This window comes from Taeniopygia guttata, chromosome Z (genome assembly GCF_048771995.1).
Source record: "Taeniopygia guttata chromosome Z, bTaeGut7.mat, whole genome shotgun sequence".
In the NCBI taxonomy this organism is placed as follows: domain Eukaryota; kingdom Metazoa; phylum Chordata; class Aves; order Passeriformes; family Estrildidae; genus Taeniopygia; species Taeniopygia guttata.
Genome location: NC_133063.1, coordinates 6,791,119 through 6,815,882, shown reverse-complemented (window position 1 = coordinate 6,815,882; position 24,764 = coordinate 6,791,119). Strand labels below are relative to the sequence as shown.

General features: G+C 41.3%; 1 protein-coding gene across 3 annotated transcripts in view; it reads right to left on the bottom strand.

Moving 5' to 3' along the window:
- The window catches only part of ABCA1 (ATP binding cassette subfamily A member 1), a 91,398-nt gene extending 77,953 nt beyond the window's left edge, over positions 1-13,445 (bottom strand). Inside the window, exon 1 of one of the 3 annotated variants that reach the window (XM_030257516.4) lies at positions 13,185-13,445. The gene's annotated coding sequence lies outside the window, so the exon portion shown is untranslated. Of the gene's footprint in view, positions 1-4,148; positions 4,227-13,184 lie in introns of those variants that run through there. The other 2 variants (XM_002190920.7, XM_072921915.1) reach the window with 2 other exon arrangements.
- Positions 13,446-24,764: the final 11,319 nt, after the last annotated feature.

The window sequence follows — 24,764 nt, the reverse complement described above, 5'->3', positions numbered from 1 at the left end:
CTAGGAAGACTCAGCTGTGCCACCTGCTTGAACTTCAGGTCTCTAAGCTAAACTTTACTGGGAAGAAAGCAAATGATCTGGCCTGCTCTGCCTGGACAAAAGTTTTAACTGACATAAAAATACTGACTTTTAATGACTGTCCAGATGTAGGCATACCAGCTAAATCCCTGCATCAATGTGGGGCATGGAGCCTAACAGTGGACTAATCAAGAATGGAAGTGCACCTGAGCCTGAAGAGTGTCCAGGTCTTCCAGCCATGCTTGGGTGACAGCTGCAATGACACTGTATGCCCCAGCCAGTATGTGTTACAGACTGATGAACAGGTTTGTTAGTAGTCACCTGTGATTTTCACCCACAGAAGCTGACATACTTGGTTCACTGCTGACACAAGGTTCACTTGAATAACTAATCCATCAGAAAGCACTCAGCAAACTAATACCAGGGGAAAGTGGCTGAGCATCCTTTCAGATGTTCTTCCAGCTCACAACAGGCAAGAACTGTAAGCAGAGGTGCAGAGAACTGATGAACCCAACACTTCCAACTTGATTAGAGCTGAAGTCCCACTTTATCTCCACTTCAGACCAGTCTGGTAAGTTCAACATAGCTGGGAAATACAACTTGCCATTTAGTACTGCAGTGCCAAAACTCTGTTAGTTTCCAGTGATGGATTTTATGTCTCACCTGTGTAAAATTTTGAGCCAACAGCAGCTATCAATGACCACTCCTAACACTCATCCAGAACTCCCTGAAGCAGAAATACTACTTTCTGTCTAGAGTAAGAAAAGCTGCAGGAATCCATCCCCATAGCATTAGTTTTCCTGTGATATGAAGTACCACAGTACAACACCCACCCACACAATTAAAGCGCAGATTACAAGCACTTGTCCCATGGTCTGTCTTTGCAGAAGACTCCCTCCATTTTGCCCTGCTGCAGAAGTCCTGAACAGCCTCCCGACCTACACAGCTGCAGTTTTATCTCATTTTCTGCAATTCAGAAAATTACTCAAGAGAAAGTTAGGGTATAGGGCAACCTCTGAAAATAATGACAATGAAACACATCCTTCTCTCTAAGAAAGGGTGCTAGCCACTATTTCAAAGTAGAATGGTTGTTGATAAATCCATTAGCTGGTAGACCAACAGTCTCCAAACCTAATCCCTCTTAAATAAATAATAATAAATGCTAATAAATGCACTTATTGCTAATAAATAATCCCTCCCTTTTTAGAGCTGTAGATTTAGAGAGTAAAATGTGGCAGAAAATCAGTTCTCCACCCCCTTGCCTGTTGTCTGTACTAAGTAAACATAAAATAGCCTTCAAAAGCAGCTTTCTGCAAACAATGCAGCTGTTTGCTTTCTTTGGGTAGGCAAAAAAACCTTTCCCCTAGAGAAAAAAAAAATCACTATTTCAAGAGGGAACAAAGTGAACTTACCAAACCTTATGAGACTGGAACATTTCATGGTTCTGGCAAGACACTATAGACTATTTAAACTAAGTCCTTGTCAGCAGAGCTAAAAAGCTTTCACCAGTTGATGGAAGACTCAGTGGATTCCATGAAATAAACTAGCAGCCCCCATCCTTTAAGCCACATTTTCCTTATCACAGACGCTACCACCACTGGCAATTCTCCACAGATTTGTTAGTAGTCACAAGTGGCCATGGAGAGTACAAATCTAACAGCTACACGTGATGCCCTCATGAGCTACAGAAGCCAGCACTTTCCTTTCTCACAAGCAGACATGATCTAGTACTTCTGCTTCCTGCATCAGACAAAAAATTTGTACATCTGCTTAACTCTAATAGATATTGTCTATAGAAGTCAAATGAGACTCAAGTTTGGAAGAAGCAACTAAAACATAAACATTGGATTTCTGCAGAAATATAGTCCTCTTTATGAACACTGATAAATATCTTGACATTTAATTTCTTTTAGGTAGTGTCAAGCTGCATTTTGTGAAGGAAACAATACCATGAACCATGTGAATTCTGCAAATCCTAGAGCTAGCGTCCCCCAGTGATCTGTATGCCATCAGTGGAGAGCAGATTCCTCTCAGGATTGTGGATATGAAGGCAGATCAGAAGGGCCTCACTCATGAACTGACATTCTGATTGTGCTTGTTTTGCATTATTGGTGAGGAGGGAAGAAGCTAATCACAGAAGTGATTTTCTAAGTGAAGCTGCTCTGTGCTCGACAAAACCAATCAGTAACTAGTTTTGAAAACTGAGAAAGCTGAATACGCCTCTATGAACACGCATGGTAAAGATGAACAAAGCCCAAGAAAAATCTCTCTTCTGGCGTGCGGAGAGAGTTCTTCCCCGCTCCCGGCCGGGTGAGGGAGGGGAGGCCACAGGCCTCGGCCATGGCCGTGCTGTTCCCATCTCGCCCCGCACAGCGTGGCCGCCGCGCTGTGTCCTGTGTCCGAGGCCAGAGGGGGCCCTGCAGCTGGAACTGAACAACCAGCTGATCCTGACACAGCCCCAGTGCTGAAAATCCATCACCACCATTGCCTTGGCCGCTGCCCGGCAGGGATCGCACGACCATCAGCAGGCCCCGAGCGAGACACCAACTCTTCCAACGCATCAATAAGACTTGCAGACCTTTAATTCTCCCTCGAGTGAGAGAAAAGGACAGAGTCAAGACATGCAGAGGAACAACATGAAGACATCAAGGTTAATGAAGAAAGAGTCAAGTCCCAGATAGAAGGAGAATGAGAAAATGGCTTAAGTTTGGGTTGGAATCCTCTTGTAAGGCTATGGAGAGGAAAGTAAATGATACAGACTCTTTTTCCAATAACTCATTGTAAAGTATGTGGAGATGACTAGTTCAAAGATATGAGCCAAGGCATCTATGCTAAAGCAAGCAGATTTTGAAGTAGTGGTGATCCCATGAGAAGTTTGAACAGAGAGAGGATTGATGAAGACCCTCTTCCCCCAGGGAAAGAAGCCGACCTTTGGTCCCAGAGATGAAGACAATCTCAGAGATAAAGAGAACCTTTGCTCTTGAACAGTTCATCTTTAAAATAGTACCCCATAAGTTGGCATGGCCCCTAAATGCAGCTGTGGGAAAGCTGTGAAAGATGGGAGTGATTTCACAATTGCAGATTCCCATGCGTCTGCTATTCATGGAAATTAAAAGCTACAAGAGAACTGCTTCTGGTGGAGAAGCCTCCATGGCATGGCAAGGGAAACTCTTTTCCCTAAGTGAACTGAAGAAAGACTATTCTGGAAGTAGTTCTAGAACAGAACTGACTTAGAAGCCCCAAGTTTTGTCCCTTTACATTGTCAGTGAGAAAGAAAAGAGGGTGTATGGAGCTGGAGGGGGGAGAACTGTTCTAAAGGTTTTATTCTGATTCTTATTATTCTTTCTTTTAGTTATTATTAATAAAGCTTTCTTTATACCCTTTTAAAGTTCTGAGCCTGTTTTGCCTTCCTCCTAATTCTATCTCACAGCAAGAAATGAGTAAGTATCTTCTAGTGGGTGCACTAACAGTTGGCCAGCACTGAACCCACCACATTAATTGGTGCATTGGCCAGGAAATCTTAAATTGGTCAACCAAAACCACTACAAGACAAACCACCAGAGGACTAGTGGCCTGGATGGGCATTAGTGTAGCAGAGGTGCAATTAAGTCTAGAGTCTAGAACTAAATACCCAAATCAGGTTCTAGAGCCTTGGCCACTTCTCAGCTGAACACCAGGATTTCCCTTCTTCCAGTACAGTAGCTGTAACTAGAAGGAGAAAAACAGTATTGATCCCAATTATGTTACAATTAGGCCAGATAAAGAGCAGCTGTGGACAAATGCAAGCAATTTTTGTCCTGCTGCTAGAGATGTAATCGGACATAAAATCCCGAGCAGGCAGTGTAAGCAGACAATTAATAAAGAACCAAAAGTGATGTCCATTCTGTGACCTTAAGTCACAGTAAGCTTGCAAAACTGGCATTCCCATCACTAAAACTTCCAAGCAGTCAAAAAACTTATGACATCTACTGGAGCTCTAGGAAAGAGGGGAAACTGCCACCTGAACAATAACAATTTCACACAAATAACAGTACCAATCTTTTAAAGTAATCCTTTAACCCAAGAGCCCGGAATATTTTGCAAAAAGGTGCCATAAAAAGCATTAGCAGCACAGAGTTCAGTCAACTCACCTAAGGCCACAAGCAAGCAAAAGCAGAGATTAGAATAAAACCATCAGATCCAACACGTCCACCTCCTGGCTTAAGCACTGCTGGAGTCTGTAGCAAACATAGCAAACACAACCAGTGCAGGATCAGCAGTGGAGGTGTGAGCTTTGGACCTATGGGCTCTTGCCTGGGACACAGGATCGTTATCACTGGAGGCACACAGACACTAAAAGTTGCTCTTTCATAACCTCCCCACAGAGGACATTTCTCTCCCTTTTGCCAAACGCATAAGGGACACAAAGTTTTCTATTGCATCTAAAGAGCTCTTCAGTGAGAAGTGCTTGCCTCTTCAAAATCACCCAGGTCATGTCACAGAGTTTACAGCAATTCCTTGTTCCTACCAATGTGATTGGAGAGCTTCTGGGTCAGCACACAAGAATTTGATTAGGGTGACAAACAACAGTATTTTAGTGGCAGCTCTTGGCAAGATCCTCTACTGGTTTACTTCTCACACAGACTTCCTGGCCTTGGGTTAGGTAGTAAACAGATTCCAGTGTTGTTTTCTGGTGCTTACTAATACTGAAGGCAACCAGTAAATGACTTTCAACATGGCCATCCAACTGAATTTGTTTTCCCTCCTTGAGGAGCATGTAAAATTTGGTAAAACCAACACTTAAAAGATAATGCCAAAATATCAGGAAGCTGATGATGCAGGCTTATGGATTACCTCTAGCAACCTGCCACCTCTGGTCAAAGACACAGAGCCCCCCATTCATCTACAGAACCCTTGCAGCAGCATACACACAGCTACAAAACACTGAATAAATAATTTCACATTATTATTTAAGGGGGCTCCAACCTCACAGAATATTGGAGACAACCAAAGAAAAAGGACTCATTTCAGCACAGGCCGACAATAAAATACTTGTTCACAACCTGCTTGAACTGCTGCTATGAAAACAACTAGTGACAGAACTCAAGCCCAGTGTTAGGTTGTATTTGCTGCACTAGGTGCTACACAGAGAAGCAAGCCTGGATCTTGCTCTGACATGACTCAAGGTCAACACAATGTCATGTCAGGAGCAGCAATCTGGCTTCCCAACTCTTTAGGCAAAATGGAAAGGAGCTTCTAAAGTTATTTAGCCTTGGCATGAGAACTGAGCAAATGGGTATTTCATCAGTCAGTATATTATGTGCCGAGTTCTTCTGAATGCTCCACTATGAGCAGATGATCATTTTGGCCCAAAATTAATACAATGAACATTGACATTCCTGATCCTAAACTGTTCAGGGTATTTAACTTGCCTCTCCTGTCAAAGCCAAACTCCTAGGATGTATTTCTGAGACACTGGTGGGCCTATCCTTTCCAATCAGGAAAAAAAAAAATAAAATCACATGACACTTCATCTCGGAGGAAAACAAAAACTGCTCCATTATAAAGACTGGACATTTTTCAGAGCCCTTAGGGTCTCCTTAAAACATTTACGCATGTGCACATTTTCAAAAATGCTGCTGCTCTACAACCTTCCCTTGTGACACAACATTCCAAGTAATTTTGAAAATTTTAATTTTTGAAATTTTGAAAAACCTGTCAAAGGTCAGCAATATTTACCTATCAGAATGACCACAACAACAGGTTCTCATTACTTCTAGCATGCTTATAGAGGGCTCATTGATGAAAACAAGCACAACTCCAATGCAATGGAAGACTTCAAGTTTGCATGCACCATAGCTGGACTTACTGTAAAAAATGCACATCCAAGGGACTGTGGTATGCACTTAGGCAAGAGGATTGCTTAAGTGTCAAGTATAATACACAAGATGAAATGCAGTCATCTATTTTACAAAAAAAAAACCCAACAGCTTCCACTAGAAGGTTGTGAAATACGTGAAGTATTTCAACTTCCAGCATTACACTGAGAGTCCACTACTTTGCCCATGGAAGAAAAAAAAGGGCAAGAATCTATCCATTCTAAGGCAAAAACAAACACAAAATGTGATTTGCTCTATCACGGCCAATGTCCAAGAATCCATAGTCCATATTGGCAGATTTTTATTTTTTTTTTTTTTTTTTTGCTCTCACAGAATGGCTTTTTTCTAGTGGAATGTAGAAATAATAGAACATCCTGCTAAAATAATAATTGCGACATTTGAGCTCAATTCACGCCATTAGGCTTTGCTCTCTGACTATAGTATCATCAGCACACAGTTTTGCAAAAAGCTGGGCTACACAGCCCCAGTCACTTTTCCCATCCATTTTTTGACACATCCTGTTGAAGAATAATATAATTGCAACTAGGAAAAAGGGGTAAAGAAATTCACATTGCAAAAGGTACCTTTCTGCTTGGCAGCAATCACAAAGGGGAGAAGGAAGACACAGCCTCCCCAAGAAAGCAGCTTTTCCCAAAAGAAATCCATATGTTCAGACAATGTTAGGAGAGAAACACTTTCAACCACCACCCCTTCCACAGAACATTCTGGTCACTGAATTATTTACACTGATAAGATACCTGCTTTTAAAAAGCACAACAGTGACAGGCGCTCCATGATCCTACTGCAGAGTCACTGAAGTATCTGGCATATTTCTGTCTTCTACTGAGCAAAGTTATGAAGCCTTGTGCCTTTGTCATCACATTCATAAGGACTTTTCTGGAAAGAAGTCACATCTCCTACATCTTGCTTTTGGAATTTGCTGTTTATCTTGGGACAAGACAAGGACACCAATGGTGTTCACTACAAGATTAAACTGCAGTTTGAGTGTATGCCTGTCCTATAACATCAAAAGAAATTGCAGTGTTATCTTCCTCTCTATCTTTGCCATTTGGGAACATCATCCCATAAACTAGCACACGTTTTCAGCAACAGAGCAGAACACAACATGGCTTGTAGTGTAGAGAACATCACAATGGTGCCTTTGAGATTCAGAGGCAAAAAGAGTAAGCTGTCTGTTAAACTCGATATCTACACAACTGCACTGATATCTGTGCACAGCTATAAGTAACAGCAAACAAAACAAAAATATCCCTGAAATATGCAGAAAAACATCAGCCAAGAAAAAGCCTCTAGCACAATGAAAGGAAACGGCATTGACGAAAGAAAGCAATAAACCAGCGAAGTCAGTATTTAGCAGTCATTGTCAGCTTGAGCAGAGTTGGTTGCAAAGCCTACAAGACCACCTTGCCTCCCACATAGCTACCATCCAACCGTGCTGATATGGGAGATGGTAATCCACTAAAGTGATAAAGAGATGCCCAAGTACTTTTGAGATCAGTTTGTGTCAGACGAATCTATGAAGACTAATGAATTTATGATCAATCTTGGCAACCCATACAGACTTCAATAAACACTTATCTCTAAAGTTATTCATAGAGGAATATGAAAATAGCTGGCACACATGATAAGGCAGCCCACATACCTGCTGAGTCAGGTATGTGGCACACGGCTGTTAGCTCGGAGCACAGCCAGAAAGCATGTGACAATCTTCCCATTTTGCCTGATCCAAAGAGCAAACAGTTGTTACTCACATTTTCTATTCTTCAGCTCCAGTTGCACTCCTGCCACTGAATATTCAATTCTTAGGTGAGCATGGCAGTTAAAGCCATGCAAAGCAGGCTAATATATGCCTAATTCAACATCATGCCCAGACATACCCAGGAAGGAAGGATGACAGAATTTGTGCAAGTCCTAAGCTCAACCTCACAATTCAGAAGTATTTTCAGGATGGAGCTCCAGTAGTTTGCTCCTAAAGCTTCAGGGGACTAAGCACAGAGCTAAAGAGCTGTGATCAACTAAACTTCAACCAAATTACTCCAAACAGCAGGCAAGTGCAGAAGTAGAATGAAGTGGGAAAATCAATATGCTCACAAGAGAGCAAGATGAGCAAAAATAAATTTTTCAAGTTTTTTATGGCATGGGATTCAAAACATACATTTTTTACATTAAGTTTAGAATATCCTTAATGGTGTTGAGAAAGCTCCACTGGAGCCAGAGCATACTGCAACAGAGAATCACATTTTGCAATTATATCTGGTTTTGTATACATTAACTAATTGGGAGAATAGATGTAGAGATGAATATTAAGAGTATGTCACAAGAACATAAAAGAACCTGTCTGATGGCAGAAAGATGATTCTATTAGTTTGCTAAAAGAAAGAACTGAGTCCAGATCTCTCCAAACACAGAACAAAACCTCTTATTGCTTACTTTAGCATGAATATTTAAATATAAACTTGAGAGAAATGGGAAGTAAAGCAGTAAGAACTGCTACTCTGATTTAATAGGGTAAAGAATAATCAAGATATCTAAAATACCTTAGGACAAATTAAATAAAAAGCATTTTTGCTATTCACATAATAAAAATACAAATGCAGGATCCATTAAATTAAGTTTATGAAATATAAACATCAAATGCAGAGGAAGAGTAGATTTTGAATTTTGGCTCCTATATGAGTACCACAAATAAATATCCATGGATCTGCATTCAGAAAAGCTCAGTGCTGCTTTATTGTGTGGATGAGGAGAGTTCTGGGTTTTTTTAAACCATTCAAGTTTGGACCTAACTGTTTTTATTGGCACTCATAGCCAAACTCCTGTTGCAGAAACATAATTAAAATAACAGGAAGAGAAAAAAAGCCAGCAATAGATCCACAAAATATCAATATATTGCTCATTAATACAGCTCTCAAAAAACATTTATGATAACTTGCTTGTTTCTCTTTAAGGCACAAAAATTCAACTGCAAAAACAGGCATATCTCTAAAAACATTGGACTTAAACCCACCTTGCTGGCACTAGCAACAGAGCTTGAAGTCTTTATAAAAAGATGTGTTATGTGCTGAATGTGAGAAAAAACATACTTTGACTTCTATCATAAAGAATATAAACTTTGGTTATGCCATAATGAATAATGAAAGTAGGTAAGAGGAAACAGTCATCACAAGAAGGGCAGAGGTGCTGGGATCCAAGTTTTCCTGGTCCCTAACCTTGCACTTGTCACCTATATCACCAAAACTGCTACTCCAAGACCTTCCACATGGCTTCATTTTGACCTTTATTAATCTAACTAGTACTATGCTAACTAATATTAGCTGCATGGCTTGCTTGCTCCCAGGAACAGCCACTCATTTGGAAACAGACTAGTAAACTGCAAGTTGTTTCTGAGAGTCAAGCAAGTTTGCTATAAAGGAAACCAGATCCCCAGAGCTAAGTCTGAACTGTGTGGTAAAAGGCTCAAACTCTGTTCTTTCACAGAGAACAACCTTGCTATCTAGCCCAAGTCAGAACAGTCTTAGAAAGGCTTTGTGCTCTCCTTTTTCTGTCCAACTCCAATTGTTCTCTAATAAAGTCAGCATAACACAAACCAACACCAATGCATTAGGCAGAACTCTGCTAAGCAACACTCCTCCAGAAAAATAACAGAAGAGGAAAAAGGTCAGCTTGTATGTGGATACTTATGGCATTCAAACTGACATGCATTTTTATTATCTATGATCAAACTTTTTTACTACTAACCCATGAATAAAGATCTGAATGCTCCCATTTTTCCTACAGTGTTAGTCTGTTGTGTCAGGAAAGCTGCATCAACAGTTTTCCATCCTACTCTGTCTCTCTCTTGGTCCTTGAAGCAAGCAAAAATACTTTTTCTCCACACCAAAAATGCTAAAAAAGGCAGGACCAGCTTTGCTGCCAAGTATTTTAAAGAAAGAGAACAGGGTACTTTAGGTACTCCATTCAGTAGTTTTAGTCATGGTATTTCTTCCGAATTGTCTGTATTACTTTTGTGTATCCAGCACAAGTAAGACATGCAGTTACAGAATGAGACATTTTAACTTTTGGGGTTTTCTGTGGTGATCATATTTTAAACACTAGAAGCAGAGTCTTACCATGGTATTTTTTTATCTACACTCTTAGTATCAGCAACTGCAGATGTGCATGCTCATCAACTACACTAAAAAAGTTTCTAGCATTCAGAATTCAAATTCTTAGCTGGCATAAATATGAAATAATCTTAGGGAGAGTGAATTTCTTCCATCCCAGACCTGAAGAAAGCAGGCAGAGTCCCTAGCAGCCTCAGATAATCAAGGAAAACCGATCTTATACATAAAACGTATTTTAGTAAACATAGTAAACCCTGACTCTAGCTCCTCTCACAGGATTCATCAAGAATAACCAGCAAAAGAGAAATATGATGATGTTTGGTCAGCCATGGCCTCTGGACTTATTTCAGGATTTGGTGTGCTGCCCAGCCCAGAAGACCTACAAAAACACTGAGGGTGCCTGCTTCAAGGTTACTCAAACAAAGTGGTAGTTTGGGTCCCTCTCTGCTCCCCTCTGCCATCATCTTTGTGTTCGCACCAGTGCTCACAAAGCCATGAGAAGACTCTGAACACAGGATGCTGGGGTGAAAAAAACAAAACCACCATGCAAAAAGAGGAGAGTTTGTTTTCAATTACTCATCCTGGGTTGGTGAACTCCAGTGACTGCACAAAGGATGAAACAGACATAGAGAGAAAAGAATAGGTAGACCAGGGGAAATGAAGCCAGTCCATTACTAGCTGACTAGCAACCTTCAATTACTCTGGATTAAAGTGCTGGAGAAACCACACCCTAAGAAATACTGTGCCTGCATGGTGCAATGCACATAATAAACACTAGCAGAGCTGATTGTATTTGGTCACAGATGAGTTCAGTACCAATCCTCCTTCTGCTCTGCCTTTGTGAGTCTAACTCTGCCAGGTGAACCCAATGTTGAGAGAACAGCCTTGCAGAGATGTAGGCAAGGGAAGAATTCCTTTCCAAATGTGTGTATTACACTTGATTAACAGGTGAGAATGCTTCAACACAGAATCTGCATAGAAGATCTGCTGTTACTTTGTTTAAGTCACTATGGCTTATTCCTGAACGATGTATACCAAATCTGGTACCAGATCAAGCAAGTCTCTGATCACATCAATACAGCACTGAGTGATGTTTGAGTTTGAAAAAAAAATCAGCATTACAAAAAAGGTTTACTAACAGCTGCCTATGGCACACTGATTTATAAATGTGCCTCAGCCTCTGTGTGTGAAGAGACAATTACGAAACTTTCAACATACTTTCTCACACTGCTCTGCGGCTCTGTTCAGAGGAAATTTGGAACTAATATCCAGAAGATTCCCGTGACTTCTGGAAAACACTAAAATCTTATATATTGCTGCACCCAAGGTGTTTATTTCACATAACTACCATATGGCAACATGTCCTTTAGCAGCAACTTACTGGAGGAAAGTTACTGTAAATAGTTGTGGGTTAGCTGCTGGATTATTACTCTCTAATGCCAAATTATAGCAAAATGTGATTTCTTGTAGCCCAGAGAACAGCTAGTAACCTCTTCAGAACACCTACAATGAGCCAAAAAAACATTGTATTTTATTATTTAATGCTAAATATTCTCAACAGGTTCAACTTAAATTCTACTATGCAACACTTGTGTTCCATGCTGCCAAACTCATAGGGCCATCTTTTTTGTTAAGGGTTGACTTCTAATTTTAACCATAATCAGCCCCACTAAATTATGATTACAAGAAACAATGTCAAGAGTAAAGGCATCAAGCTCCTGCCCATACCAGATATAGACTGTGTCACACAACTCACTTTTACATAAATTAAAATTCAAATGTGCACAATGATGACCCACCAACATCATTTTTATCTGTTACATCAGTAAAACACTGCAGAGACCCAGGTACTGCCCCTTTAGCTTAATATCCTACTGTGTCATCACAGAATCATATACTGATTTGAGTGATAGGAAAGTGTCAGCATACGTTGCCATTCTCACTTGTAAGGGAGTCAAGCTGTGCCACAAGCACCAAGCACAAAAAGCATTTGCATTGAATATTTGCTACCATGACCCCCTTTCAAAACTGAGCAAGACTGCTCCATTACAACAGCCTTTCGACAGCAGGCTTGACCATCTGTTGTTAATGGACCATCCCCAAGACGTGGCTCTTCTCTACAGTACAAGGAGCAACTAATTTTCAAAGGTGAAAATAAATTTTAATGCATTAATCCATAGCAGTAATTTTAAAAAAATGTTCAACCCATTTTAGGCTTTAATGTAGATGTTTCACCGAGGTCTATTCCAACACACTTGAAACCAACTTTGATTCTTTAAGTATGTTTTTGTACAGACTTTAAAATCTCCCAGGCCAATAACTTGGGGGAAAGGGGGCACTTCTGGTTAAAACTAGGAAAAAATAGGATTTAATAAGAACTGTTAATTCAGAATCCGAGTATCTTTCCAGACATGTTTTAAACATCTGGGCTGCTGTGCAGCTCGTCTTTTGTAACAACAGCCTGATGATAGGTTGCAATGTAGCACTCCAGACTTCGCAACAGTCTGGCACGCAGCAGCACGATTTGTTGCATCTAACTGAGCCTCCTTCCCATCACAAAGGCAGCCACATCGATTTTTTTATTTTTACACTCCCCCCCCACCCCCATCCCAAGGCCCTCCCCTTATCCTACCCCCGCGACTTTACAGGATTCACGTAGGAATGAAGGGGATGAAACCCCCCCCGTTATCTTCCAGCACCCATGGGAGAGGCAGCGGTAAGGTGAGCCACCCTCCGTGAGCGCCGCCAAGTCAGAGCCGCCTCACTCAGGATAAGCTACAATAAAACAACTATTTTTCAAAAAACACGCACACTCAACCACGCCCCTCACACACACACAAACACTACCAGCCCCTCTCGATGCACCGCCACGCCGTAAACCATCCTCCGCGCCGCGCTGCCGGCACGGAGAGCGGCACCGCGTCGGAGGACAAAACCTCAAAGCAATAAGAAATTAAACAAAAAAACAAACAAATAAAATAAAATAAAATAAAATAAAATAAAATAAAATAAAATAAAATAAAATAAAATAAAATAAAATAAAATAAAATAAAATAAAATAAAATATAAGAAAGCACACACACACATCCCACCACTCGTTTGCGCTTCCCTCTAGCTTTGTGCCGCCCGTTCCAGGAGGAGCGGGGACGAGCCTCCCCGGGATGCGCTCCCCCAGCCCGCCTACCTCCCCGGCCGGCAGCCGCCGTCGGTCCCGGGGGAGCCGCCGCCGCTCCGCGATGCCCTCCGGCCCCGCTCCCGGCCCCGCTCCCGGCCCCGCCGCGCTGCCGGGCGCCCCCGCCCCGCCGGGCCCTTTATAGGGGCGGCGCGGAGCTGCCCCGGCGCCCAGCCCGCCCCTTGCACGGCCGGGGCCGCCCAGCACGCTGCTTTCTCCTCCCTCCGGGGTCTTGTCGCTTCTCTTTCTCTTTTCTCTTTCCGTCCTTCTTTTTTCTCCTCTCCTCTCCTCTCCTCTCCTCTCCTCTCCTCTCCTCTCCTCTCCTCTCCTCTCCTCTCCTCTCCTCTCCTCTCCTCTCCTCTCCTCTCCTCTCCTCTCCTCTCCTCTCCTCTCCTCTCCTCTCCTCTCCTCTCCTCTCCTCTCCTCTCCTCTCCTCTCCTCTCCTCTCCTCTCCTCTCCTCTCCTCTCCTCTCCTCTCCTCTCCTCTCCTCTCCTCTCCTCTCCTCTCCTCTCCTCTCCTCTCCTCTCCTCTCCTCTCCTCTCCTCTCCTCTCCTCTCCTCCCCCCGCTTTTGTGTTTTTTTTTTCTTTCCCCTCGGCAGCGGGTGTTTTTTGGGAGGCTGGGGGAGTGCGCGGCGATTTGCATGTGGGCGTGCTCGGAGCAGCCAAAAACAAACTGAGTGTCCGCCCCGGCGCCACGCGGCGGGACGGCGCTTCACGGGTTACCCGCGTTCGCTGCTTTTTTTGGGAAGCTCCGCGCTCCCAGGTGCATCCAGAAGCATCCCAGCCCCCGGCGTTGCCTCCCGCGCTGCCCCCTAGGGCGTCTCTTCTCGGGGATCGTGGGAAGAAAGAGCAGAAAGCCGGGCGGGGAGTTACCTGCGATGTGTCTCCAGCTCTGCACCGCTCCCCCCATCTCCTGAGCTGAGCCGGTACAAGCTGGGCACAGATCCGTCCTCATCTGTGCAGCTGCAAAGGTACTGAGTGTACCGAGAGTGGTGGTCTAAAAGGTATCAGTCAACAGTAAACAGCTTCACAGGACCAGACGCCCTGTACTCCGTGTGACTTTCAGCAATAAAAAGGCAAGAAACTGTGAAAGGTAACACTTAAATAGGCGCAAATGAGGATGAATTCAGTTGTGTCCGTTTATTGAGAAATTTACCAGCTATTCACAAACTCTATAAAAACAAATCTCAGTTTATTTTTAACAGTTCACAGTGAGCAAGCTGACTTGTTCCAAATACAAAATCTGCGAATGATAGTGTGTTTTGTTTACCAGAGAAATGGCCTGGTCTTAGCAATATTGTCTGGTTGCTGAAGGTGTCTTCCAACATGAAGTCCTCCTGTAGAAATCATGCATCATGCAAACTCTTCCAATTTTTCACTTGTTACATGTCAGGAACCCTGTAAAATCATGCAGTGCAATTTGTGAAAGTATAGCAGTGCAATTTCAAGGCATAAAATATTCTGTGAATGAAAGCAAGTAATGCACAAAAGGCAGGCAACTCTAAATTATGGTTCCCTCTACAGACATAATGCACTGCCATTTCTCTTCTGCAGTGAAGTGGTTGATGTTTTTGTTCATGCTGTTAATGCTTTGCCTTATTGTGAGCAATCTGGATGACACATGGTTACTGAGGGAACCGTATCTTCAGGTTTCCTGGCTTTTATTTCCATGCTCAGACTACCACCATGGTATTTTTTCAAGTGGTGCAGAAATACAAGTACCTGAAAGCAAATTCCAGAGAGCTCAGGCAGATTGTAATCTGACATAATGCACCGGAGTATCATAGATAGCAGTAAATATTCAAATTAATAATGCAGACCCTTCTACACTGAAGAAAAGATGACGTTCATTTTCACTGTGACCCTAGCTCCTTCCCTCAGTGCCTGTGTGTCAGCATCTCACAAACGGACTAAGGGCAGGACAAAACAAAAACGTTCCTGATTCTGACCATGGTTTCCCCAGTGTAACTGCTACATAATGTGACTGACTTCAACAGATTCATTCTGTTTGTACCTTCATCTGGCAGTAAAACTGAAATAAAAACAAGGACCTTATTTAGTGTATAAATGCAGCTGTGTGTTTTCCACCATATGCTAGAGCTTTGCATTTTACACATTTCCAAACATTGCTGGATTGTAGTTTTAAATTCTAAAACAAAAAATTTCTGCATGGTTAGTCAGAACACAGGGAGAAAGAGCACATTTAGTTTACAATCAACAAAGCGTTATGCCTCATCCCACAGAAAAAGGAGTTTGAAAGAGAGGTTGTATTGGATGCAATTTTTTAAGAAGTAGTGATTTAACTTCAGTGGAAACAGCTCTGTCAATACTGAAGGCCTGACAATTGCTCTGCTACTGACGTCTATTTAAACCTAGGTTCCTCTAAGGAAAGTGTGAATTCCCAAAATTCTGGGAGTTGGTGCCAACAGTTAAAACATTTGAACAACATTTTTCAATAAGACAGCTAATATACAGCTATTTATGAGAAGTTAATGGAGCATTTGATTTATTTTGTTCTGTTAAAATACATGTAGTATGGTGGAAAATCCTTGTGCACCGCTGGATATCATTTCCCCAGTTTTGCTTCTCCTTGTGGCATGGCAGTGATGTGAGGTCAGTGGGGGACAAGCATTGATAAATGGTACAAGAAGGATGACAGGGGAAGGGGCACAGATCAAATGAGTAGGCTGTACAAAGTCAATAGCCACACTGCAAATAGTTTCTAAGAATAACTATTCTTACGTTTGAGTAGTTTGAGATCTCAGGGCAGATGAGCACATGTGACTCCTATGGATTTCTTAAAGACATTTCTACCTCCCAGCTCTTTCATGCACAGCAAATATTCTGGCTTCTGTCTCCTGTGGAGGGTATGATAGGTCTTTGCAGATAAAGCAGTCTCATGTGTGACTTCCTGCTTAATTTAATATATTGATGGCTAAGATAAATTTCAACTACTGATTCAGATACAGAATGGAAAAAGGCAGACAGAAAAAAACACTTAGGGAAAGACCTTTGTCTTTCCTTCCCAAGCTCAAGTTAAGCACCTCTCCTACCCCTTTCTGGTCTGGACATCCCTTGCTTTCAAAGAGGTGTTAGGATCAGTCTCTTTCCCCCAGTTCTTTCTGTGAGGCACTGGGCAAAATGGATAGTTGGGGTCAGTTTGTAATGGTTCTTTCTGCTGTTGCTTGCTTCTTACTCATTTTCCTCCACTGCTTCTTGCCGTACTATTCCACTGTTTCACAGTGAGTCCTCTGTGTGCCACAGTTCCCTACAGGGTGTCCTTTCTTTGGTGTGGTGTGGCTCTTTCCAAGACGGTGTCTCTTCCTTCCGTGTGTCTCCTACACTTTGTCCATTTCTCAGATATCACATTTTCTCCAGTGTCTCCTGTCCTATGGGCTGCTCTTTTTTAAAATAGGTTTGAGCAGAAATGCCATGTGCTTCTTTCACCTAGCTGAGGTTTTGGCATGCAGTGGGTTTTCTTCATCCCTTTCAAACACCTGACAGCAGCTGTAACTGGCACAGAAGAGTTCATGGTCTCTTCCCTTGCAGCTTCCAATACTAAAGGTCTGCCAGTTATGCCCAATATGCAGTTCACATGACATGCACTTTCAGATGAGACCTGATCCTTTTTCCAAAAGCTTTTTCCTCTCCTTCAACCCATTCTCTCATTACATTGGCTTTGAAGAAGCAGCCCTCAGTACGGTCCAAGGCTGGGTGGAAGGGAGGGCTGCAGACTGGCAGAGGGGCTGTTAGCTGCACCAGTTACTGAGACGTCAGAGGACATGTAAATTGCTGTTCATGGAAAAGATATTATGTAGTGTAATAGAGGGGTACAACTGAAAATAGGAAAACATGCTGTGTTCTCACAGGAGGAAGTGAGGAGGAAGTTGTTTCTTTGTACTTGTAACTTCTACAAGGCAAAACACAACATTGTCAACTCTGAAAGATTGATGTTTCCTGATGTCAGGATACTACAGAAGACTGTGGGCTTAGACAAGCACACCAAGAAATGTCTTGGTATAAACCAAAGGTTTCTATGATAGGTTTCAGTAATAAAGAAAGCCACAGTTTAATAGTTGTCAGCTCTTAAGATATTTCATCTGAAAATCCAAGTTCTTTTTAGCCCTAGATGATCTAGTTTGAACTAAATTAAAGAACCAGAAAAGACAGCAGATCAGCAATTCTTCCATTAAAAAAGATACTTTTCAAAGAACTTTGCTCACCTCTTTTTCTTTTTTACTTGGCATTCTTGTTGAAGAAACATTGCTTCAAGATTCCTCACTCTTATCTTGGGACACACACTGAAGATATTCTGTATTTTAAGCATCTGTTTTGTCTTGGTTTGAAATATCTGAGTCATAGGATGGTGACAGATTTTATAAGATCTTCTTGGAAACAGCTTCCTAACTTTTAGAAAAAAGTAATTGCATTGTTATTACTGTATAGAAAGCTAGGCTGTCCCTGAACATCCTAGCTTTGATTTATATTACCTAGCATGGGAGTGTTAGTCACTGCAGCCTGGTTTACAGCCCAGTGAGTACAAGCAGCTACAACATGCTGTTTACTGCAACTTTCCATGCACAGTTTTCTTCCCTTCCTATTTACAGAAGAAAGTAGAAAAGAGAGTTGCTGTTTATTTATTGCACCTGCAAAGAAACAGGTTTAAGTACACCCTTTGCTCTGCCCTGCCGTGGGGAAGCTTTGAAGTGCTTATCTGTGCCATGTGAAGAAGTGGATCTGGGAAGTTGCTACCTCCCAGTCAAAGAATATTGCAGGCCTGTCCCAGTGCCTGACAGGGACAAAAGTGCTTGTGCTCATCCTCTCCATCTTTCAAGTTAAACACGGGCTTCAAACTGACAGCACTCATTAATAAGATGGTTCTAAGTCCTTTAAATAAAATATAAATATATTGTAGCTCAGATATGAGCAAGCCACAGTTTAAGCAATTACTAGAAACAGTTCTTAATGTTATCTTGTGTTTAAGAAGGGTGATTTAAAAGCAATTTCTCATGTGGTTAGTTTCCAGATGACTGATGTTGTTTTAAGAAGAGAGACCATCATCACAAGCCTTGCTTTGTAATTTGTCACAAACACTTAACATTAATAGGAGTGAAATTCCAGCTGCAGTTAGCTATATAAAGTAGGGTGTTGTGAAGCTCACTGTTAACAAAATTACTGCTTTTTAGATGTAAAATATACATACAGCTAAATACTTAGGTGGTAAAAATCCCTTGGCTTTGACAGAAATAAACGGATTTTTCCAACTCTGGACCTAACCTATAATTTGAGGAGCAAGGAAAATATGTAGAGTTGCCAATTAAAATGCTGGTAGTTTATATCAGGTAGCAATTTTAATTTGATATGAAGTTTTTGATCTTCTCTGTTCTCCAGGTGTATACTTCATACTGGCATACAGCATGAAAGTATTTTTAATGTTTCGCCCTTCCTCTGTGCAATTGTGTATCTTCTAAAAATTAGCCCAAGATAGGACTTCTGGGGAAATATTTCAGTGTGCATTACATATGCATTTCCAGACAGGGATATGGGAATATGCTGGCCTGTGTGAGCCAGAGTTTCTGTGTCAGCCATGGGACTGAATGGACAGCTATGCAGAATGTTAAAGTTCAATGGGAAATGCTTCAAAAATTCTGCACTTTATCTCCCATTATAAATTTATATGCTAATAACATCATCAGTGCATGGAACAAGGAAGAAAAACTTCATACCAAAACAGAAATGAAGCCTAAGAGATATAGAAGCTGATCAAATGCAAAGAAAGCCAAATAAAAGTATGCAATATATTTTCATCTAACCTCAGTTTAGGTACTGATGGGTGAATCTTCATGGTTTATCCAGGATATAAACTTCATCAAATTAAGCCCCTAATATGTAAGTTTAAATGGTCAATTACTAAAACTTCCTTGAGGTCAGCCAAATGTAATGTCACATTAGTTGCATTACTTTAGTTTCTTAAACCTAAACCTACTAAAAAAAAAAAATCTCAAAATTTGCTGCTTTAATATCCTTCATCAATTGTTATGGAACTCAATGCAACTTTTTCCTGATAATGACTCCCACACTGAGTTTGTTACTACAGAAGTTTCAGCCTATTATATAAACAGCATAGATTTGAGTAGCCCAATTAAGTCAGTGGAGATATGCACCTGGGATTTTGTCTGCATGTGCTGACTGTGGACTTAATTGGAGATAAAATTAGTCCCTGATTAACAAAACTTCTTTCACTCACAGCTTTTGAGCTGCAGGCAACAACGTTCAGTGCAAATCTTAGTAGCAAGGGGATAAGTTTTAGGAAGTGATGTTTTCCTTCACTAGATAACGACATTCCAGAAGGGAAGAAAATGCACCATCACGTGCTCAAAACCAGCCTGTGAACCAGAAGGAAAGACAGGATGGAGCTAGTCTGTAAGCACACTGCTTGCTTCAGCACCAGCATCACCAGAGGCCATGAGGGAAAGTGTGCTATCCCTCACCTCTGGTCTTAAAAGTTATACTCAGAGCAAGCCATCCTCAGGCCCTGGAAGGTTTTTGACTAGTCTTGCTGCAATACACAGGCTAAGGAGCCTCATGGCCTCCACAAAAGCAAAGCTGTGCTTTTAGGGTCTCCAGCAGCTTCCCCAGCTCACACCGTGTCCTTCTTGGGGCTGGAAGAGTGCCTCAGACCTTCTGAGAGCATCTCACACGATTGCAGAGTGAGTCGGGCAGGATGGCCCCAGTGGATGTCATCTAGTCCAACCTCCTTGCCCCAGCAGGGTCCCCTCAAGCCTGTCATTCAGAAATGTCTGCAGATGACGTCTGAATGCCTCAACTGAAGGCGTCTGCACCTTCTCTGTACAACCTGTGTAACCTGTGCCTGTGTTTAAAAGAAGGGAGGATAAAGACCTCTTGTCTAGTGTAAACTACAGTGCCCTCAAAGAAGGAGTCACCCTTTCTTGCTGTTGGCAAAACCATAGCCTCCTGTTCTCCCATCTCCTTGCCTCTACTGAGCTCATGAGTACTCTGTACTACTGAGCTTTTCTGAGTCCATTCTTACAGGCAAGGATTTGCTTTCCAGGAGGCAAGAAACATCTCCTTTATACTTCCTTTTTACAGAGAAAGGGCTGAGGTTTTGCCTCTGTTCTATTTAAACACCTGGGGAAACATGGTCAGAAAGTGAGTCTCAGGGGTGTTACTTCAAATCTTGAGTTTCCTCAAGCATCAAGAATAACCCATAATGCAGAATGAAGAATCTCTATTCAAACCCAAATTTTTCCAGAGCTGCTTAGAACTGGCAGTCAAATTCCACACTTAGAGACCTTTAGTCTGCTCTGTGGAGCCTAATTTCTTTTTCTCTTGATTGCTTTTCCAGCTTGATTGCCCAGATTGGGGTTTGCTGGCGCTGTTGTTGTACAGATATTTGTTGCACAAATCAGGCAGTTTTTGAGTTCTGCCAGCTGTTACATGTTGGCCCATTGAAATATCTGTACTTTCTAAACATTTCCAGCACTTTTATTAAGGCAGTCAGTTTGACCTCTACATTTTTTAGCTGCTTGCAGGCATCTGGGGCTGGATCTTGGGTGTAGATAACTTGCTCTGGAGACACGGTCCTGTTTTTGGCTTCAGAATGAGCCAGTTCCTGCTTCTGCTCATTTTGTCATTAGATGAAGAGCAGGTATCTCTCTCTGTGTCTCTTAACTATTGATCTAGCATCATCTTCAGCAAAAGGACAAAGAATTTAGTCTTCCCTTGTGCACCCTCACCCCTCCCATCCATTACTGTGCCATCTCATTAGGTGGTTGGAGAGACTAATGCTCTTGCTGCCTTTAACCTGCCCCCAGTGTTGCTGCCAGAGTCTGTGCAGACACTAGTCAATGTATCAACAAACTTCCAGGGGATTCATGGACTCACAATCTCTCATGCCTTTCCACAGAGGCTCCAGTGCCTAAGCTATGTCCTTTACATTCTTGGTCAGTTTCCCTCTTTATACCATGACATGCCCGAGGCAGTTAAATACTGCCTTGCGATTGTTCAGCATCCGAACTCACTGACTTAAGTATCCAGATCCTTTTCCCCCTTTGGACGATGTTCTTTCTGTTTCTCTCCATTTTAGGAGGCCTCCTTCTCGCTTTGGTGCTTCTGCTTCAGCATATTCTCACCTGCCCCTGTTTGGAGAAGGACAAAACAATCAACCTGCATTTCCCTGTCCTCATGTCTTTACGCAGTCATTCTCTCCTGCAAATGCTCCTAGGCATGCTAGATGGACCTTCCACAAAGAGTAATAATTCTGGGGTTTCTTATTTCTCATATCTGCCGTTTCCTCTATTTCTTAAGCATCAGAGTATCACTCATAATTGTACAGGATTTATCTATCTTTACTGACTCTACTACCTTAAAGGGAAAAAAATAATCAGGTCCTTTTTGCCTCTGAGTCAGGATCTACTAGATCAGGGCTCTCCCAGGCTGCCATTAAAATATTTTCTTTTTCTTGAGAAAAGCAGTGTCTTCAGCATTATCCTTATCAGAATTACAGAGCAATGAGATAGCTGTCTGTTTTCCTTGATAGCTGTAAAAACTTGTTCACTTTCTTATTGTGCATTCAGGGAAGAATTTTATTGCAATTGCTGTATTCTGTGAATGTCTGTCCAGGCTGCTTCCTGAGCTGCTTATTAGTATTGACATTTATATCTTTCTAAAAGTGTTTATGATCAGGGACAACCTTTTCGACTAAGATTTCCAGGACTTCTCTTTACTGGTGGGTGATCTACTGAATCAGTATAGCCTGACAGGCAGAAATCTGCAGTGAAAATCATTCCTAGCAATCAGCCCAAAACTATTAATTTTCAAAGAGATATATAAAGGAATGGAAGGAATGAGAAAATTAGGTATATAATGTTAAAAGGAGGGGATGTAGACCATACATAAACATGCAATACAAATTTTATTGGTATGGTATCATAAAAATCTCTCCCAAGACTAGCTATAAGATATTCTAGGTTTTGGCATATTTTACTTTCTTTATTAAAATCAATGAAATTTATTGATTGATTGTCCTGGAAATATTACCAAGACAAATTTTTGGAATCCAAGTGCCACTAACACTGTTATCTCCTAAGAAGCTATGATCAAGGAAACTATATATGAAACATATATAATCTAATTTCTGTAAAAAGTTCTTTTTCCATTAGTACCCTTAAAACTTTACGTCATATGTTGTGCTAATCTTAGAGAGATACAGAGTTAATATAGCTTTGTACAGCTTCAGATATAACTTCAGTGTTCACACACATATTTAAGACATATTTTAGAAATTTGTTAGTTGGACTTTATACCTCTTACATTCCTACAGAATTCTATTCTACTCCCTCTAAACATACACTCTTCTGATTAAATGGATGTTAATTCAGTAGTTTAACTTCAGATACAGATGTTTTTCATAGAGTATCTTTCATGTTGAATCAGGTCCAACTGGTTATTATTAATTTTCTTTTCCCCATTCCATTACCACATTTTGGTCATAAAGAGACAAGAAGCTACTTCGATTCCTGTTAAGATACAGAATGGTTCTCATTTGCCATAAATGTTTATCATCCATAATTTTCTTCTACAGAGGTTCAGACTCTTCTTCAGATTCAACCTGATACTCATTGGGCTAAATGTGTTTCTCTCAGGATAAAAAGATTCTATGCGATTCACCTGCATGTTTTGCAGTCCCTTTAGCACAAAAAGGCAAAGCAGTTCACTGACTCTGGAAAGTAAATTAAGGCTGGATTTTAAATGCTGCCAAGTGATTTTAGTCCTCAATTAAGCTCTTGTCCAAATTTTTGCCACTTCAAAAAATCCATTCGGAGTTACAGGTTCAGAATTTCACTCTTGATCTCCAAGACTGCTTTGGAAATGTTTGAGTCTGGACACCGGGTTTTAATTTCTCTATGTTGTTTTCAGTTCCAGTTAAAGATTTTATGAGGCTCTCACAGATGAGTACCTTTGAATACTATCACTAGAATTTCTTTGGGACACTCTAGAGTTACAGCTCTGGAGCCACAATGTCTCACATTCTTTTGTCTTCTACACACTGTATCAATGATTAGGGTGCTGTTCAAAGGAAATATTAATGATTCATTTATAGACATTCTGTATGTATTATGAATAACTCTCTGATAGCAGAAAGTTTATGCGATATTCTTCCCTGTGCAATTACAGTTTAGACATAAAAGCACATAATACTGTGCCCTGAATAGATTCCTGTATATAAGATCATATATGATGATCTCATATACAATGTGATTTGTAGGGTATTACAGCTGGGAAATCTCAGGCTGCATGGACAGAACAAAAGTTGTAGAAATAACTGGGGACAGGTTTTGCTGTCCCCCAGACTAAGCCTCTAAAGATGGAAAATGGGTTTTCCAGCAAAGTAAGAATGAAAAAAAATGAACAGTGAAAATCTGCTGTCTACAGAATAATAATAAAAAAAGTTCTTACCTTAAACTCAGGTATAAAAGGACTCCATTTTCTCCACTTTCTTTGTTCCTTCCTTCCACTGCTGTTGCTGCCAGGGTTTCAATGGAATTTAAAACAAACAACAAAATCTAGGAAGAGCTAGAAAGAACATGAGACCGCAAATGGGAAATACATTAAGAAGCAGAAACTCTTCATTTTTGTATCAGCCACAGATCAGAGCTTTCAGAGAATAACTGCCAATGTTTTTTATCAGTTCTGTCTAATTATCTTATTCTTCATTAGCTTGTTTTATGTGGACACATAGAAACAGTATTGATTGGTGGATGCAGTGTGACCCTGCCTACACAGGAAAAAACTCCTTCCAGAGAGAAAAAAATATGTATATATATTTTTTTCCCCAAGAGTTTCTTTGGGTCATTTTTCAAGTAGAATTGAGCATCCTCTATTCATTCAGCAGCTTAGCTACTTTGGCCCCAGTGAAGGTATGTCCCTGAAGGCTACAGCTGGATTATAGCCCTTCTTAAAGACTGCCTCTGGGACAAATGGACTACAACCTACCACAGAATGACAGTAAGATGCAGGAATCCATCTTGACTTATACTATTATCTTTATTTTATACCTTTAATTGCCCCGTCAACCCATGGCAATTTTTCATCATTGTGCTCTAAGAAAGCTTGGCTAACTACTCTATTAGAAATAAGTTTATGTTTAGTTGATCCTACTTTGGAAAAGCAAGGTGGAAAAAATCACTTCTTAAGGGGTCTTACCACTCTGTCTTTCCATGTTATTATCCCTGCAAAGGAACAGAGCATAACTCTGAAGTACACCTGCACACTGCTATATCACAATCACACTCAGCTGCACATGCTGCTACAAGGGAGCTGCAGGAGGTGTCAAACTGAGTATGCCATGATGATTGCATGCCCTGTTCTCACAGGAGAATATACAGTAAAAAAATCCAACTATGGTGTAATTGCTTGGAAGGGGACCAGCAGTCAGGACTTCTGTGTCAGCTCCTCCTTTTGCACAGTATCTACAACCTTGGGAATGTCAGAGTAAATCTACTGCTTACTGTCACTGCTATCAAAGCTTTATGCTTCAGGTTAAAATTTTCCACCAGTACCAGGATTTA